The sequence below is a fragment of the Cupressus sempervirens genome, chromosome 7 (assembly GCF_028749045.1).
Source record: "Cupressus sempervirens isolate cs-2001-9-10 chromosome 7, ASM2874904v1, whole genome shotgun sequence".
Classification (NCBI taxonomy): domain Eukaryota; kingdom Viridiplantae; phylum Streptophyta; class Pinopsida; order Cupressales; family Cupressaceae; genus Cupressus; species Cupressus sempervirens.
In genome coordinates, this window is record NC_143124.1 from 792,053,939 (window position 1) to 792,073,938 (window position 20,000).

Here is a 20,000-nt window from a genome sequence, read left to right on the forward strand (position 1 = left end):
TTCAGAAGGAGACCTTTGCTAGTTTGTTTTGATTCTAGATGAGATGAAGAATTTGCATGCTGCTTCAAAAAAAGAACTATATTTTTGTATTTTTATGAATGCAATCTAACAATGCAACTAGTATGAAGTCTTATTCTAACAAGGGGGTTAGTAAAGAAAATAACAAAACTTAAAAAAAAAAACATGAAATTGAAATCCTAATGGACATAAACTATAGAAAATGACACGTCTATGAGTTAAGCTTTCAAAGAAATCAATAAGTAACCAATGAAAGAAGGAGCAACGCTTCCTTGATTCCACTGATGTAATCGTTAGTGGGAAACTTAGTGATTGTATGATGTTTCACCCTTCATCAAATCGCAAGGCCATAGAAAGTGCACTCACGTGAGACAAAAAGTTATGCAGACACAATTCAATGATTTATTCTCAAGCTAGTTACATCAGTGGAATTCATCAAAACCATAACAAACACTAGAACTAATGAATCACACAACTAGAAACAAAGCAATAAATCTTTGGCTCAATCACAATTTCATGGACATAAATCGACAAAAATATGACACATTTAGGCAAGAATTACTACACTCCAAATGTGAGCACCAAAAGCATAATTTTATTGCAAAATAATGGTAGCCACAATTACATATGAAAATGGAGTATTTATAAGAAATTGTCTCCTTAACTTATGTTGAGAGTGAGAGATATCTTAATGCAATAAAATTCCTTTAATTAATAAAACAAACTAATTATATACAAACTAACAATCTAACTAGTGCTAAGTAGGAATCCAGCCATTTTTTATTTATTAATTGGATGCATGAGCCTTTACATGTAAAAAAAAAAGAATTTATGTAAGGAGAAAGAATGAGAAAGCTTTGAGTCGAAGTGGAAGTGTTTGGAAGTGCCAAAATGGAAGTTGATCCTTCACTTGGCATTTGTCAGAGTTAAACTGCCATCAAAATGCATTACTGATGCATGGAAAGCTCTATTTTTAGAACTAGTGGTTAACTATTGGCACACCTTTGGAAAAGTGGACCTATAGACCTACGCACCTCAAAATGGTCCAAAATCTCAAAATTTTATTAAGTGTCAAAATTGAAATTCTGGCATCTGGGTTTTGTTCCCCTTCATCCCAAAGTTATGTCTGGATGTTTGCCCCTGAATTTCTCTATAATCTCAGTAATTCTAGTTACATCCAGTAAATCTAAAGCCTCATATTTATCCTTGACCTTCTATCTATAATTGTCTACCTCAATTTGAGTCTCAGCAAAATTCCTGAGTTTGGTATCCAATTCTAATAAGGTTTCTTCTATTCTGAAAGCCTTCTGAATGTCTTAATCATTGGAAGCTTCCTCAAAAATCTTCTTAAAACTCTCCACTACTACTTCTATAGGCAACAACTTCTCCCATTCCTCATCTTCAAAAATCCCTAAGCATGCATCATTGTAATGCTTCTCTACTTCCAAAATTCACTCTCAGGCTTGGTCCTTAAGCCTATGGATCTTCGCGTATAATGTTTCCATTACTTTATTACTATCCACAATTTTCTCTATTTAATTATCAATCAAATCTAATTCATCTGTTGTATAAACATCTACCAAAATTTTGTACCTTTGCCCCTTTATTGCTTGTAAAACTTGTAAGTCCTTACTCTAGGCCCTTACTTCATCCATAATGGTGAAGTCCTACTTCAAAATTGCCACCATTTTATTCACATTCTCTTGTGTAGTGTGTTGTAACTTTAGGTTCCCCTACATGATCAAAATGCACTTCTCTTCAAAACTTTCCTGCCACTATTGATAGGCTTTCAAAAATGGATCTAAATGCACAGCTACCCCTTCTCTAAGTATAGTGTTCAACATCTCCTTGGGGTTCTTAGGATCTACAGGACCAACCACTTTGGCTAAATATCCCCTTAGGATCTCATTTTGTCATCAAAGTGTTTAAAGTTTGACCTCTTCCTACTCTATATTCTTAAAAACTTCCTTAATCCCCATGGTTACCATCAATCTAGCTATATCCCATATGGGCCTCCCAAGCATGACCTCTTTGATTTGATAATCTTGTGGATCGAGGCTTTCTATATCTGTATCATTAGGAGGGACGACCACTTGATCAAACAAATCTTGATCCTAGTTATTGTTGGCAAATGCCAATAGTCTTGCTTCATGTGGTGGGGATTTAGGATTGTTCAAGATCTCAGCCAACTCAAAAATGTCTTCCTTTTCAGCATGGAATTGTGGCTTTGTGTTCCTCATTATTTCTTTCCTGAGCCACATTGGAATATTCTCGGCTGAAGATCTACCTCTCAAGGATGAAGGAGTATGTTTTGCTACCTCCTTTCCCTTATCACTCCTCCTTGGAGTTGTTTACCTTTGTGAGGGCTCTTCTTATGTGGCCTCTATTTCCATAGACCTTGTAGTTTGCACCTTAGTGTCTTGGGAAGCTAGTTGAGAATATTCAACCATTTGTCCCTCCTTTGACACTTCATCAATTACCATTTGTTTTGGTTGCTCCTCTTGTAAAAGTTCTTTCTGAACCTATTCTTCTTTTGAACATTTTGGCAGAGGAGTAACCAAGCCTTTATCTACCATCGAGACTTGTGGTGGAGATAAGGGAATAAGATCAGGACCCTATGACTCTGGTGGCATCTGCATCCAGTGTTTTTATTGGGGTTCACCTGTAGGGGTATCCCTGATTTTGTCTCCAACAAATTTTGTTCCCATGGGCATAAATCAAAATCTAGCATTTTGAATATGTCATTTCCATCTTCACTCTGTTCATCCACCCATTTTTGTACCTCATCCTCTGAAGAAGAGACTTCTAAGGGTTCCTCTGAGGCAGATGGTGATGTTATTGTGGAAATTCTTCTCCTTTTTTGTTCTACAGCTTTGGCTAGCTGGGTTCTTCCTTACAAAGGCACATGTTCCTATTCATCTTCCTCCTCTTCTCCATTGGGAATGATTTCAAGAACAGATGGGCAAGGAACCATTCTTTTAGTCATCCTTTGCCTCTTCTTCATGCAGATCTTAATCCTTTTCTATTTCATGGAGGCAGAAGGGGATGGTGGCTCTTCTTGTGGAGGAGGAACATATACTTGTTGAATTTCTCCCTCTTCTGATTGGCTGGTCACAAAGGAGGCAATTGAGGGTCAACCTAGACTTGAGTAGCTCTAGTATCCTCTGATCCTTGTACATTTTCTTCCTACTGCTGGGGAGGTTCTTAGACTTGACCCTCTTCTATTTCAGCCCTTTAAGGAGAGCTCCTCTTTCTCTTACCTTTTCCTTTCATCTCCAAAGGGTGGTAGTATCCAATTGGGCAGTCAAGTTGGTATACTATTTCTGGCCTAATGGGAAACTGGGCCTCAAAGGTAGGAATTGTAACTTTCTTGCCTCTACCTTTCTATGGGCGGGGTTGCACATGAAATATCACAGTATCAGGTATTGGATCAAGCTGAAATGGTTTCTTAATCCAATCCTTTGTCATCCTAATGACATACCTTGCTTGATGATTAATATCATCACCCTCCTCCCTGTCAACCTCGGCGTTCATGATGGGTCTCTCTCCAATTTTTTCCAAGTTGAACAGGGGGTCCAATAGCTCCCTAGAATCTTGGTGTAGTATTTCCTCTGGAATGCTTATTTTGAGAGCCTTCTTTTCCAAATAAAAAGTCATCCTATAATAGTCCCTAATACAAACATCATAGTCATTTGTTGCATTCATCTAGTGGTCCTTAATGGCCTCTTCATGGTGGAATTCTCTACTAGCCAGACTCTCCACTTTGCCAATGTTATCAAAATATGGCTTGGGAGAGTTGTACTCCTCAAGGGGATAATGTTCCCACTCCCACTCAAAATATGGAATATCTTGCTTCCTCTTCACCTGATATGGTCCTATGATTAGGGGCCATGTACAACATGGTCTTCATTGTCTGCTTACCCTATCATATGTAGACTTAATCTGTTGTGCAATCTCTAATAACACTAGTTTATCACTTGGATATCTCGGGAGCTTCTTAGGGTTAACAGTGGCACCAACTACTCATAGATACGTGAATGTTTTAAATTGGATGTAGTAGGCCCTAAGAGATGTTATCTGTGCTATTGCATCATCAAATAACCTCTTTGCATAGTCTCGCTCTATGAATCAGATAATTGCATAGTCTCCCTTTATGAATCAGACCATTCATGATCCTATATTCCTTTCTCTCTATCGAGAGCTTCTTTCTCACCAGTTGAGGGTAGATAATGTAAGGCTAAGAATTGGGATCCTGCATGTTGCCTATTTTGTACAATCTAGGGTAGTTTGTTGCCCTTGCTGCTAGCAGATATACCATGTATGAAGTCATATAGAACTTCTTGTTCTTGACTTCCCACAATTGTTCACACAAATTTTCACTTAATGTAGTGGCCCAATCAAGTGGCATCTTCACCATCTTGATAGTCTCAATAAAGTTAATCGTGAAAAAATTCAAGTGTCCAACTGTTGGTAGACCCATGAACTTGCTTAGAAGAATAATAGAGTAGCCAATATCCTCCTTCATGTACCCCCTTGTCATGTCCACCTTTCCTGTTATCCTCCCTAGAGGAGTCTTCTTAATGAGATAGGAAGTTTGGATGATATATGTTGCCTCCTTTATGTGTTCCCTATACCACCTTTCAATTGCGTCATAAGAGAGTCTAATGAATTGAACTGCCCTTGGGAGATGAAATACCCTTTCAATGTTGTTATGTTGGAGGTCTAGTACAACTTCTCTAGTTATGCTCTGAACCACCTTTTCCTTTAGAACAAAGTGTTGTGCCAGTGTCATGATCAGCTCTGACAATTGCATTAATGTTGGGCACGAAGCTATGCTCACCAACCCTAATCGAATCAAAGTAGATACCAAGACTGATCTCTTTGTGCGTTTGTTGTAGATTCTTAGAAATTCCCCCAAGTCGATGTGTCCTATATCAATATCCTTTATTTTAGCATAGTCATCCTAAAATCTTGATTTTGATAGGACCCCTCGAAACTTGAAAACCACAAGCTTGGGTGCCATTTTCTTGCTAGATGAAGATGTCATTCTATATGCATGGTTAAAGAAAGAGGCCTATTAGTTCAACATTAATAATAAAAAGGCAATAATAATACTAAGTTTTAAAAATAGATGTGTGAAAACACCCTACTATCTTTTTATTTCTTTAAGAGAAAAAAAATTTAAAAAATAAGGTGTGCACTTGTGCACCAGATTAGGTGTGTAGGTGTGCACCTCATTTTTGGTGTTTTTGTGATGTGTTAAAGGGGTGTTTTGGTTTATGTATGGGTGCATGGTAGCAGGTGCATGACAATGTGGTGTGGGTGGTGGGTGCATGGGTGAGATGCATGGTAGCGGGATGCATGTCATTAGGTGCGTGACAAGGTGGTGCACGATGGTGGGTGTGCAACAGCATGGTGCACATTTTTGTGTTCATGTGAAATATATTTTTTGTGCACCTATTGATATGAATGAGCAGAGTTTGGAGTGCAGATTGAGAGCAAAGGAGCTACGAGGTTCTATGGGTGTGCGGAGAGAAAATGAAAATGAAGTAAGAAAAGAAGGGGATGGGGGGTTTATATAACCCCCACCCACCTTCGATGGTGCATGAGTGCACACATGCTCAGCTTCGTAGTTGCACATCTATGCATCACCAAAGGTGAGCACACTTTTGCACCTTCCAAGTTGCATAGGTGCACAATTTTATTTATTTATTTCTTCAATTTTACGAATTTTTAGATTTTTTCAATTTTTCAATTTTTTACTTTTTAGATATTTTGACATAAGGACATGGACTTAGGGCCTCAAAATTAACCAAAATCTAAAAAAAAGTAGGGGGTCCCCATTTCCTACTAGGGAATGGGGCGTGCATTATGGAACCACAACAAATAGCCCCAAAAAAAGAAGAAATGACAAAGGCATTTCTTCATTAGCAAACATCCCTTCAACATGTGTCAAACACAAACTGAAACTCGCACATTCTAGGCAAATTTTGAGTGACTTCACAATTAAAATTTTAGGACCCAAAACCTTCAAGCTCAGTGTGTGATTCATGTATTCATTCCCTTTGACATCTCAGGATGTAGTCTATCAAAGTTTTTTGACAACACGGAAACAATCTTCCACCCCTCCTAGCTCATTCATTAAGAATCTTCATGAAGGCTATTTACCGATCGCTCGCTTGACCAAATGAGAGAATTAGTTTGAGGGCTCTTAGCAAGCTATCACTTTCTTTTGAATTTTTTTTTGTTGCCAATTCTTGAATAATCACTTCAAGTAGTTCACAGAGCCACTACTTGAAGAAGCAATGTTTTAGTACAAGATACTTTGTTTTGAAATTGTATCTTTTTGCCATTTTAGGTTTGTAGAATCCTTCAGTGTTAACATCGTCCTTTTTAAAAAAAAATTCTGTATCCTGACTACACTTAGACTGTGTAGCCAGGACATTGGTGTCCTTTCTTGGATTTGATACTTTGTGAACATCCCTTGCATTCCTCTTTTAGAAATTTTATAAACTCTCACACCAAACAATAATCTTAGCAACCCTTCGAGAAGACCCCTCCTATTTTGAACCAATTGGAGTTTGAGTCATCCCTTTCTATCTTCAACCTTAATTCAATGACACCTATGACAATCAATTCTTAAGTTCACAAAGTGTTGAGAGCTCGTTGGTTTAGAACCCTGAATTTAAGACTGAAAGTCTCCCTATTTTTGCAAGCAGTGTCTATTGCTCAATTGGTATAAGACACACAATCGTCCAAATATTTTGACAAAGAAATACCTCTTCCTAAAGTCGCAACCAAAAGATTGGTTAGTAAAATATCTTGAGATAAAAGCTCAAGTGCACCTTACCCCCTAGGATTGACATAGCTTTAGAAATAAAGACACAACTAAAAACAAGCACACTTGCAGAAAATAAAACGTAACTAACTTCATAAATAAAATCTAAGTGGAGAAATAAAACTTAACTAATTTTTCTTTTTCTTTTTTCTTTTTTTTTTTGGTTTTAGGCCTCAAAATAATGTTTCAAAAATTTCTCATTTATTGATAAGGGAAGAAATTCACCCTATAAGGAATTGAGCCTAAAAGTGTTTTCTCTAAGGATTTTCATGATCTGATATGGACCAATCCACAAGCATTGAAACTTGTTATGGCTACCTAGTTTTTCTTTTGCCTTATCCCAAAGTAGAACAAGGTCAAAAATCCTAAAAGATTTTATCGTGGCTCTCTTGTCGAACCATCTTTTCATGAAAAATTGATGTTTAGCCATATGCTCCAATGTAGCTATCCATTTCTCATCCATCTCCAAAAGATTCATCAATCTAATTTGTACTTTGTCAGCATCTTCAGCATATCCACTCATGAAATTTAAAACAAGAATTCTAAGGTTGAGAGGGAATATTGGTTCTTGTCCATAAATAAGAAAATATGGAGAAGTCCCCAAAGCATTTTTTACCCTCACTTGATTTGTCCATAAGGCATATTTCAATTGCGTATGCTAGATTCTAGGGTTTTCCTTCAACTATCATCTTATTACTGTGATCAAGTTCTTGTTCATAGATTCTGCTACCCCATTTCCTTGAGGGTAGTAATTTGAAGAGAACTTAATAATAACCTTGTTCTCAAATGCCCATTGAGTCAAAATATTGATGCAAAAGTGGATCCATTGTCGCACACTAGAGCGAATGGCATCCCAAATCTAGTAACAATGTGTTCCTCCAAAAAATCTATCACCACCTTAGTGGTGTAATTTCTGTAAGTTTTTGCTCCTATCCATCTCATACGATAATTAGTGGCTGTGAGAATGTAGGTGTGTCTAGTTGATGATGGTGGGTTAACTGGACCAATGAAATCCAACCCCCACTTTGCAAAAAGGCGTACCTCATATATAGGTTGCATCTTCATCAATAGACATATTTCCCTGTTAGCACTAGTTTGGCAGAGATGACAAGAGCATATGTGCTCAAAAGTGTCCTTGAATAATGTGGGCCAAAAATAACCCGATCTCAAAATCATATAAGCCGTTGCTTCTGTCGAACCATGCCTTGTACCATACTTGTCATAAAATTGTTCTAGGACTTCCTTCACTTCTTCACATCACAAGCATTTTAAGTAGATCCCTTCATAGTTCCTTTTGTACAACTTGTTGTCTTACAACATATAGGACTCACACTTCATTTTACGTCCTTTGTGCTATGAGCTATTCATCCAACTGGGTCATCGATTTGATAGGAGATAGTAAACACTATCCTAGTACTAGACATCTGTTACCACACCTTGGCCAATTTTGACTTGGGATACTATAATTTTCTTCTGATCTTCATTATCTATTTCTTTCTCAAACTCAAATTTCTTTTCATTGCCAATCTAGTTATCAACTATCATCCTTGACAATCCTTGACCTCTGACCAATTTCATATGTTGTATCTCTAAGTCAAATTCTTGAAGTATCACCATCCATTTACCTCACCTTTTACCAAGTTCATTTTGCATCAACAATGTTTTTACCACCGAGTCAGATATGATAGCATACACCTTACTCCTTAAAATATAATGGAAAACCTTCTTCACTACTTTAACCAAGGCAAAATATTGTTTGCCAAGGTTGGAATAATTCAACTCATCATTTCTCAATGGGCAACTCATAAAAGCAATAGGTCTTTCATCTTCCTTCTCCTTCTTTTGGATTAAGACCCCTACGCATGAATGCTGTAAAGAAAAGGAATATATCTTGAAGGGAAGGTTGTAATCGGGGCTTACTAATTCTAGGGCCATGGAAATGGCTACCTTAATATCCTCGAATGATTTCTTTACCTCAGGAACCCATTTTGTTTTAGCTCCATTCTTGAGAAAATTATTGAGAGGACACATAATCTCTTTGAATCCACTTATGAATTTTTGGACAAAATTTATCTTTCCAAAGAAGGATTTAAGTTCCTTTTGACTGTTTGGGGGTGATAACTTCAAAATGGTTTCAACTCTATCAAGATCTATGGTGATGCCAGCTTCAAAAATGACATGACCAAGAAGTTTTCCTTTAGTGACCCCAAATGAACACTTCTTGGGATTGAGAGATATGCCATATTTAGGACATCTATTGAACACATGTCTTAGATCAACAATGTGAGTAGTTCAATCCTTTGAAAAGATAGTCAAGTCATCCATATAGATAACTATACATCTATTAATCAATCCCTTAAATGCTTCATCCATGTCTTGCTAAAATGTAGCCCCCACATTAATCAATCTGGATGGCATCCTCCTGTAGGTGAAGGTTCCCCACTTGATGGTAAAGGTGGTCTTTAGTCTATCTTCCTCTTCTACCATTACCTAGTTGTAACCAAAATTTCCATCCAAGAAAGACATCATTTTCAAACCATTCACAATTTGCAAGGCTTCATCCAGCAAGGGCAATGGGTAATTGTCTTTCTGAGATGCCAAGTTCAAATTACAAAAATCTATGCAAAGTCAAATCTCTTTTGTCTTCTTTCGTATGGGAACTAAATTAGCCACACATGTAGAGTGACACACAGGGAAAATAATTTTTGCATCTAGTAGTTTCTTGACTTCATTATTAGAGGCTCGAGGATGGGATTGACAGGTCCTTGCCTTTGTCAAAAAGGTTTGACATTAGGTTTGAGTGGGATATCATGAATAATGATTTGAGGATCATATTTTTTCAAATATTCGTAGCTCTAGGCAATGAAATCCCTATATTCTATTAGTAATTTGAGCATGTCTTCTCTTTCCTGTAAACTACATGCTTTCCCAATCCTTACCATCTTAGGATCATCTTCCATTCCTAAATTGTATGAATTGCATTCATTAGTCCCCTTTTTTTCGATGATTCTTTTGTTAAGTGTTGATTCATCACGCTCAAAGATACGTTCTAATTCAACCATTCCCTTTGGAATAGTATTGGTTTTCAGATTCAAGATTCCATCTTCATCTTGAGTTGCGATATCCTTAGGTTCTTCATCTGGGGTGTCATCTATTTCTTGTCCCTTAAAATGGCCACTGCACATAATAAATTCTAGAATATGTTGATCATCCTAAAAAACTTGGAAGTTCTTGATATTGTCAAGAATAGATGGAGCAACAACCAACTCAACCAAAAATTGTTTCAACTTCATTCCTTCAACTGGTTGCAACACACTTGCTAAAATAGCAAAGACATTGGCTACCATGTTTTTCCTCCTTGGAATAGACTTTATACTCAAAGCTCTGAGGTCATCTAACAGATCCCATACCCTTTTCCTATAGGCAAGAAATCTCTTATCATTGCAAGGATATAGTGATTTCACTTGTCAGATAACCAATTAAGAATCTCCTTCAATGATGAGAGCTTTAACTCCTTTCTCAAGTACAAAGAGAAGTCCTCAAATTAGTGCTTCATATCCTGCAACATTGTTAGTACATCTAAATTGCAATTGATATGCTGCATAGAAGGATTTACCTTTCTGACCAACTAGCTCAATACTTGTACTGGCTCCTAATTTGCATTTGAAACCATCAAAGTGAAGGGTCAAAATTGAGCTTTCCTTGGGTTTTCTAACCTTATGCTTATTTGTCCTCAATTTCTCTTTTACCTAAGCTTTGAATAATTGTTTCTTAGGAACCCATTGTAATTTTCTAGAAGGCAGACTTGACGATTCTCCATTATGAATTCTTGATAGAGGAGGTGTGTGTTTTTCTTATTTGTCTTGAATTTCCCCTATCAGTTCTTTGATTTCTCCCACTTTAGGCAGAGGATGAAGAAGTACTAAAGTCCATCCCTAGCCTTTTATGCACCATCTTCTTCTTTGCACCTTGATCATTTTGGGTGGAGGAGAAAATAAACCTCTGCCATCTAAAGAGATTTCACTATATGATGCATTTAGATATTTAGCTTCCCCTTCAATTTCTTCAATAGCATTAGATATGTTTGTAGGACTTTGGTTTTCTATGGGTCCATTTTGTTATGGGTCCATTTTGTGGGTCATCAACTTTCTTTACTTCAACCATTTGTGTCAATACCTTAGCAACTACTTCTTGACATGACAAACATTTGAACTCTGAATGGCTAACTTTATGCAATCAGCAAAATCCTGGGAGGAGAAGAATATTGGGATCAACTTCTTCTCCTAAACATTGTAGATTAGCCATCATATGGTCTATGAACTGTGTCACGACCTCATCCTTCAGGGCTGAAATCATGGGGTCCATATCTTGATCATCTAGTTTTCTGGTCGACATTGTATCAAAAACCATCACCTTGTAGGAGCCTAAATCTATTTGTAAGAAGTCTACCTCATTAGGAGCATTGTAATCTATGATCATCTTCACTAACTCGGGCTCTACATCTATCTTGATTTGATTTTTTAGACCTTTGCACGGTAACCAAAGCTAAGTGAAATCCATGGAAAACCATCCCCTTAGAAACTTCATCCATTCTCTACTAAGGAGTAATCCGTAAGTCTCTAGGATATCAACCACATGTATATCAATGATGTCTTAAATATGTGGGTCTATTGTCAACTATATCCACACATCCTTCAATACACCTATGACTTTCACCTTTGTTTTGTCCAATTGTATCACTATTTGGTTGGTAGGTTGAGGGGTGACCCCTAACTTCTATGCTATGGATAATGTCATGACATTACATGAGGCTCCTAAATCAATAAGGCAATTATGAAGATTTTTCCCATATATTCTGATACTGAGCAAAATTAGGGGCACCTCTACCTTGTCTTTGAACATAGTGGGCAATGCCTCCATAGCATAAACTTGTTGCGACATCGTCTTTTGAGGAGTAGTAGTCACTTTATGGGAAGTTTTTGTATGGTCCAGGTTCTTCATGAGCACCTCTCATTGTTGTGGATAGTTTTGCAACATGTCAAACATAGACATATTGGCCTTTGTTCATTTCAAGTCCTCAACTGCACTGTATCTTTCGATAGGCCAAGTAGGATTTTTCAATATTGTGGGTATATTCACTTAGTTTTGATTTTGTTGTCCTCCAGATAGTGGTTTAATTGGTGTCAGATTGTTTCTTGCCCTTGGATTGGGGGGAAGTTGGTTGTAGCGCTAGGGGGATTGCATTTGTCAAAGGTTCCTATCTACTTCTCAAGTTGTATGTATTCTGATTCTCACTGTGAAAGGAAAACATCTCTTCATGCTAAAGGTCAGGCTCTTGGCTGAATGGAAATAAGAACTCTTCATCAACTGACCATTCTACCTATGGCTTTTGCGTGGGGTCATAGGAATCTAGTAGCATAGCATTAAATTGCATCGAGGGTGTACTATCATTTACTTGAGAGCTTTGATCCATCTCTTGATTTCCATTATAGTACAAACCATCATTGTTAGATGCATTGTGACCATCGTCATACTGATTGATATCTGCATACTAAATGTTGTTGTTGTTTTTGTTAGTAGGAATGCTTCCATTATTTAGATGGGTGTTCCACTATTAGTTCTATCTCTGGAAGCCATTATTTTGATCAAGAGGATTAAAGTTGTTTTCTCCATTATTGTTTCCTGCATTGTTGTTGTTCTATTGAAGTTTTTGTTGTAATTTTGGCCATAATTATGGTTGTAAGGACTAGTGTTATTTCTTTAGAAGTTGTTGTTCTGTCCTTGTGACAATTGAAGATGAGTCAATTCATTGTTCATTTGTGACATAATCTTTTTCATTTGATCAAATTCTAAAATAAAGCTATTGTTTGCTTCTATAGGAACTATTGCCTTCTTTTCAAAGAAAGTAATCTCTAGAGGCTCATACCCTAGATATGTTAGTGTGGGGTTCTTTGGAGTGGGTGCCTACTATAGTGGAATTGGGCTCATAGGTATGAATTGAATAGGCAATGAGGATGCTCTGACTGGGTATGTTGGTGTTACTATGATAGCTTGGGCTGGAAGCATCAATCCTCCTCCATTAGGATTGGTTTTCTTAGTGAATGTTATTGCTTCTGTGAAAGCCTTTTCCAATGTATCAATATTTGCTGCAAGAAGCCTTCTCAAAAAGATAGTAGTAAGGGGGTCCATAGCATTTAGATAAATCTAAATAGCTGCTTCAACTGGAATAGTGTACGGTGTTGCCAACCTGCGATACACCATGTGAAAGTGATGATTGAAGCATGAAACTATCTCAGCTAGATCCCTTCTAATCAATATGAATTGTTGATGTATCATTGCTGGGTTGACAAAAGTTTTAAATTGTTCTAGGAATAATTTTTTGGAGGTGTCCCAATCTCCAATACACACAAGTGATAAATTGACATACCAGTTGTAGGAAACTTCCCCGAAGGAGTAGGGGAATAAATGAAGGACCATATCTTTATTGGCAATCTGCTTTCAATTGCATATTTCTTTGAATACTTTAATATGGTCTTCAGCAGTTCATCTTTCTTCATAGATGAACCTTGGGAAAATTTTTTTGGGATTCTTAGGGAGGTCATGGAGTACACCTCTCAAGTTTATTGGTGAGTCTACAACATTTACAAAAAAGGCCATCAAAGGATTTGGCGGACCTAAGGGTGGTTGTTGAGGTGGAACTATTGGAATATGTGGTGGTCCACTAGGTGGTTAGAGTGGAGGTGGAGTTGAAGAAGATGATGAAAGTTCAAACAAAAGTGATTGGATTTGGGGTATTCCTTTATCACTGCGTGGTTTGCAAAAGTGGATAAGCTCAAGAAACTCGTGTGCGCTTGGTGAAGATTTTAATGCTCACTGAAATGAGGATTCTAGATCAAAACCCTATAGTTTGCACCAACTCTGGAAAAAGTGCACCTTTGTAGAAGTACATTTTTTCACGAATTAGGTGCACCACAGAGTCTTGCGCACTTGTGCACCTACAGACCTGCAGACTTGTGCACCTGAATTTCTCAAAAATTTAGAAATTTTTTTGAACTTGTAGAAAGTGCAAATTTTCGTGAAAAGTGAAATTTTTTGAAACTTGCAAATTTCCCTTCTTTTTTCAAGAATTAAAAATGTAGCCCTCCTTCTAGTGCCACTTCTATTGAGTTGTCGTTATGCACAATGCTAAATAACATGAATTCTTACAAACTCCTTTCTTGAAAAGCTGATTTTGTGAATCAACTCCAAGGTTTTGGGTTGATCTTGTGACCTACTAGAATCCGTTTGGTTGAAGATAAATGTGATTGTTCACAAGGAGGCCTTTGCTGGTTCATTTTGATTCTAGATGAGATGAAGAATCTGCATGTTGCTTCAAAAAAAGAACTATGTTTTTGTATTTTTATGAATGCAATCTAACAATGTAACTAGTATGAAGTCCTATTCTAACAAGGGGGTTAGTAAAGAAAATAAAAAAACTTTAAAACAAATAACATGAAATTGAAATCCTAATGGACATAAGCTATGGAAAATGACACATCTATGAGTTAAGCTTTCAAAGAAATTGGTAAGTAACCAATAAAAGGAGCAACACTTCCTTGATTCCACTGATACAATCGTTAGTGGAAAACTTTGTGATTGTATGATGTTTCACCCTTCATCAAATTGCAAGGCCATGAAAAGTACGCCCATGCAAGATGAAAAGTTATGCATGCACAATTCAATGATTTCTTCTCAAGCTAGTTACCTCAACAAAATTTGTCAAAACCATAAAAAACACTAGAACTAATGAATTGCACAACCAGAAACAAAGTAATAAACGTTTGGCTCAATCACAATTTCATGAACATAAATCCACAAAAATATGACACATTCAGGAAAGAATTACTACACTCCAAATGCGATAAGAGTGGCCACAATTACATATTACAATAGAGTATTTATAAGAAATCATCTCCTCAATTTGTGTTGAGAGTTAGAGATATCTTAATGCAATAAAATGTTTTTAATTAATAAAACAAACTAATTATATACAAACTAACAATCTAACTAGTGCTAAGTAGGACTCCATCCATTTTTTAATTATTAATTGGATGCATGAGCCTTTACATGTTAAAAAAAAAAGAATTTATGAGAGGAGAAAGAATGAGAAAGCTTTGAGTCGAAGTGGAAGTGTCTGGAAGTGCCAAAAATGGAAGCTGATCCTTCACTAGGTGTTTGTTGGAGTTAAAGTGTCATCAAAATGTGTTTATGATGTATGGAAAGCTCTATTTTTAGAACTGATAGTTAACTATTGGTACACCTTTGGAAAGAAAACCTGCAGACTTGTGCACCTACGCACCTACGGAGCTATGCACCTCAAAATGGTCCAAAATCGCAAAATTTTACTAAGTGTCAAAATTTAAATTCTGGCATCTGGGTTTTGTTCCCCTTTATCCCAAAGCTATGTCTGGATGTTTGAACTTGAATTTCTCTATAATCTTAGTAATTCTAACTACATCTACTAAATCTAAAGCCTCATATTTATCTTTGACCTTTTGTCTATAATTGTCTACCTTAATTTGAGTCTCAACAAAATCCCCGAGTTTGGTATCCAATTCTAATAAGGCTTCTTCTATTCTAAAATCCTGTTGGATGTCTTCATCATTGGAAGCTTCCTCAAAAATCTTCTTAAAAATCTCCACTACTACTTCTATAGACAACAACTTCTCCCGTTCCTCATCTTCAAAAATCCCTAAGCATGCATCACTGTAATGCTTCTCTACTTCCAAAATTCACTCTTAGGCTTGGTCCTTAAGCCTATTGATCCTCACATGTAATGTTTCCATTACTTTTATTACTATCTGCAATTTTATATATCCAATCATCAACAGGGATAACTTTAAGGAACCCCCTTGCCTCCCAAAATTTATAAAATTGTGCTGAATCACATGTCATTTGGGTGAAAAAAATAAATAGTGTGGGCGAATTATGCATCAATCGATGGATATTTGGTGTCAAATTTTTCAATAGTTTAGACAATTTTTATAAAATAATGGCGATTATAATTTTTGTTTTTAATAAAATTATTAATATTGATGGAAAGTTATGTTTTGAAATATCAATATTGGTTGGCGAATATTTTAATAACCGATATCTTTTTTATAAAAAAATGGCAAAATTATTTTTCAAATAATTGAATTAATTTATTTGTTATGGCGAATGGTTTTCAAAAAGTTATAGTTGGTATGGCTATTTTCAAAAGATGGGAAATAAGTAGCCTAACCTAACATACCAACTTACATAAATTATTGACAAGTGGCAAGTGGCAAGTGGCAAGTGATGGTTTAAAGACATGGTTGTTTGACTGTACATTATGGAAGCATAATCTTTGCCACTACCACTATAATTATGTTAAATGTATTATTTAAGAACTCAAACCGTCTGATGATCCAAGATCAATGGCTGAGGTTTAATTTCAGCCAACATTTCTTGAAGGAAGAAGAATTGTCGAGGTAGTCATCGGAATGTTGACACGTATCAAGGTAAGTTGTCTGCAGAGTATAGTGTACCCAGAAAGAATTAAATGCCATGTCAGTGATAGTGACATTCTCTCACTAGTACGCTACCACTAACCACACACCACTTCCCAAATTGTAAAATTGATTTTTGACAATTTTTTATTGATAGTTACCAATACTATTTCAGTTTAGTTTATCTATAACTATATATAATAAGCCGAAAGATATCTTATTATTATTACCAATACAAAATGAACAAAGCTCGAATGATTGAAATGATAAACATTAATTACATGTAGATTATAGACAAAAATAAAAAATTTAAAATGAACAAAGCTTGGGTTATTTAAATGATAAACATTAATTACATATAGAATATTAATTACATGATTCAGACTACCGTCTGATCATAATATATCAACGGTTGAAGGTTTATTTCAGGATCAAACGTCTGGAATGAAGCCTCGACCTTGTTTAAGTGTCCAGAATAGTGACACATTTCTATCCAGTGTGTATCACTTAAGTTGCAGGAGATAGTATATTGATGTCTTGTCACTGTTAATTACAATTTACAATCGGCCTTTTCCATCAACTAAGTGGCTTTGCACGCATTATAGGACATGCCACAGTCCACTAGTAGTAGTACTATTAATCTTAATTACAATTGGCCTTTTCCATCAATTAAGTGGCTTCACATGCATTATAGGACAATGGATGGTGTTATTGTTTATTTACAATTGGCCTTTTTGGCACATACTTGCAATTTTGTTTAAGATTTGAGAATATTTGCTAATTTAATCTAATTGAATTGGCAGTTGGACAGACAAATATTTAAGAAATATTTCTCAATGGCTAAGCTTATTTAGGAAAAAAAAAAAAAAATCCTTGGCACCCTACCCACCAAGCTTATTTATAGGCGAATGAGCTACTTCTTTCATCATTGCTCATCTCATTTTTGGTAGTCGATAGGTCTGGTTTGTTTGGTGTTAGTCTGTTAGAACTTAGAGTTTGAACTTTGCAGTAAAGATGGACAACCCTATTCACTTGAGATGCACTTTGGAAGAGGAGAAGAAGGCCTTTCTAGGTCGCATTCTTGAGGAAAACCTCTTGTCAATTTGCAATGAGGTTGTTCCATGCTCTTGTGAAGTTTATTATTGCTGCTGTCAAAAGGATTCTGGGGCGTGAGTTTTTTGAGAATGAGAATCAGTATCATGTCAAAAGTGACATTATGTCACAATTTCTAGTCTCCCTACTTGACCTTGGAGAAGCAAGGGCCAAAATTGTGCTACTCCTAAGGAAGATTTTTAAAGTAGTATATTTGGGCGATGATATTAAAATTGTCGCTCATGCAGTTTTAGGAGTGGGGATCCCTTGGGCGAGTGAAGTCCACAAGCTTCTGGAACCTGGCCAGAATGTGGTCATGCAACCATTTTTACTAGGATTGACTGCTGGGTAGTTGAAGCACCATAGGAAATGGGCAAGAATTGGGTTGAATTTTCTTCAAAAATAGTTTTTCCTAGATGAAGGGGAAGATGGCAACCACTGGCTACAAGAATTCGCAACCATGGTCTATTCTGGTGGTTTCTATGATGAATGGTACAGTAGTACTAGAGTCTAGGGTTTTCCTCTGATTTTGTAAATTTGTAAATTTCAAGAAATATCAATGAAATTTCTAGAGTTTAAGTTCCATATAAAATTGTATATCATTGTTTTAAATTCTTATGCTTACTGATGCAACATTGCAATATTTTGCATTTTTGAATTTTCTATTAAATTGTTTATAAAAGCCTATGTGAATATAAAATATTATTTATAATGATAATCACTAATACATTTCCCCTAGAAACAAGGTTGTAGAGAAACGTAGTTCCTGCCTCAAACTTTACCTAATAGCAAAATATGTTATTACTTCTTATTAAAAAATTATGTGAAGCTTGATTGGTTAAAGTTGTTTATTTCAAACACTGGTTAAAAAAGTTTGTTGCCTATAGTTCCTACGACAAGCACTAATAACTAATGTCCAAATAGTAAAGTTAAACTACCAAGATTAATTATGTAAATAATTGCATTTCTACCTTCATTACAATTGTTAGGTATTTTATGTATTTTGTTGCTTGCGCAGAAGATCCATTTTCCACTTCTTTTGATTTTAAATAAAGTTTTGCCAAAAAATAATAATAATAACAACTACAAGAGCTCTATTGGAGCACGAGTTCCTGCCTATTGTGAAAAGAAAGTAAAAATATTATAGCTAAAGATAAATAATATTAGTTAGAGATATAATTTGTGAATAATAATATTAATATTTTAATACAAATTTTAGATATATATCTGTGTCTTATGAAATATATTTAATTTTAGCTATATAGAAAATTTAATTTAATTTTTATAAATTAACAAATATATTAAATTGTAATTTTCATTTGAGAATTTGAGGTAGACTCATTGACCCATGTTAATTATATGATTAGCACTTATATATTAAATTTTGAGATGATTAATAATATTAATATTAATTCAAAATATTAATGTATAGATAATGTCTTAAAAATCTATTAATATTAGTTTTGATTGTACTAGCTAGTTGTTTTCCTAAATATTTAGTTAAAATTAAATAGTAATATTATCTTAAATTACTCTGTATATGCAATTATGCAACTTGGTAGTCTCATGGGGCCACCACATCGTTCATGAATCACCATTGTTGTTGGATGTTTATAGATCAACGACCGAAGTTGAGTTTTGAGCTGAAAGGAAAAAGAAACCCTATCATTTCAAATGCATCCCAAAATCATGACATGTGTCACTAAACTTCTCGATCGACCAACAAATAATAATGTCATTTCAATTTGGTTATGACGTGACTACTCAGTTAACACTTTGACATAATCACATTCCACTTGCAGTTAATAGTGACATTATGAATGACATTAATACATTATGATGGGTTAGTTAACACTTAACACGTGTCTAGTAACTAGTGGTCCACGATTCCACTCACATTTAAACTGAAAGTGTATGGTGTGACAAGTGTGACAACTATAGACTATAGAGTACAGATTGTACAATTTTGGCGCATTAAGTTTCTTTAATTTTGTAGTTATATGTTGTTTGCAGATTTAGAAATTAGAAAGGGGTTACAATTTACAAAGTTACAGCACAACAAAGTTACGGATTCTTAATTTCTAGGTTGAGGATTATGGTCCGAGGAAAGCAACAAACTATAGTCTCTCAGCTCTCTGCAAAAATCAAAACTAAGGGCAACGTGAATGTGAACGGGTAAGTGTAACTACTAAAATCCTTAAAATTTATGTCTTGCATTTTAAATTTTTCAAGCCTCTTGATTTACAACTTTACTATTTATATTATATATAAAAATTTAGTCTGTAAGGTTTTAATTTTGAATCACCCCTGTAGGCTTGTAGCTGTGTTTAAATATTTACCATGATGGGCAAAACAAATACCAAGAATAACATGGGCAAAATAATAGATTTTCACAATATGCTTAAAACACCAGGTTTCAGTGATTTATTCCATGATATATATGGTCATGTTGTTCATGGAAATACGGGTATAATGGATATAAGATTTGCACTTGAAAACAAGTGGAACGATCCAAATAAGGCTTCAAAATTTTGTTCATTTAA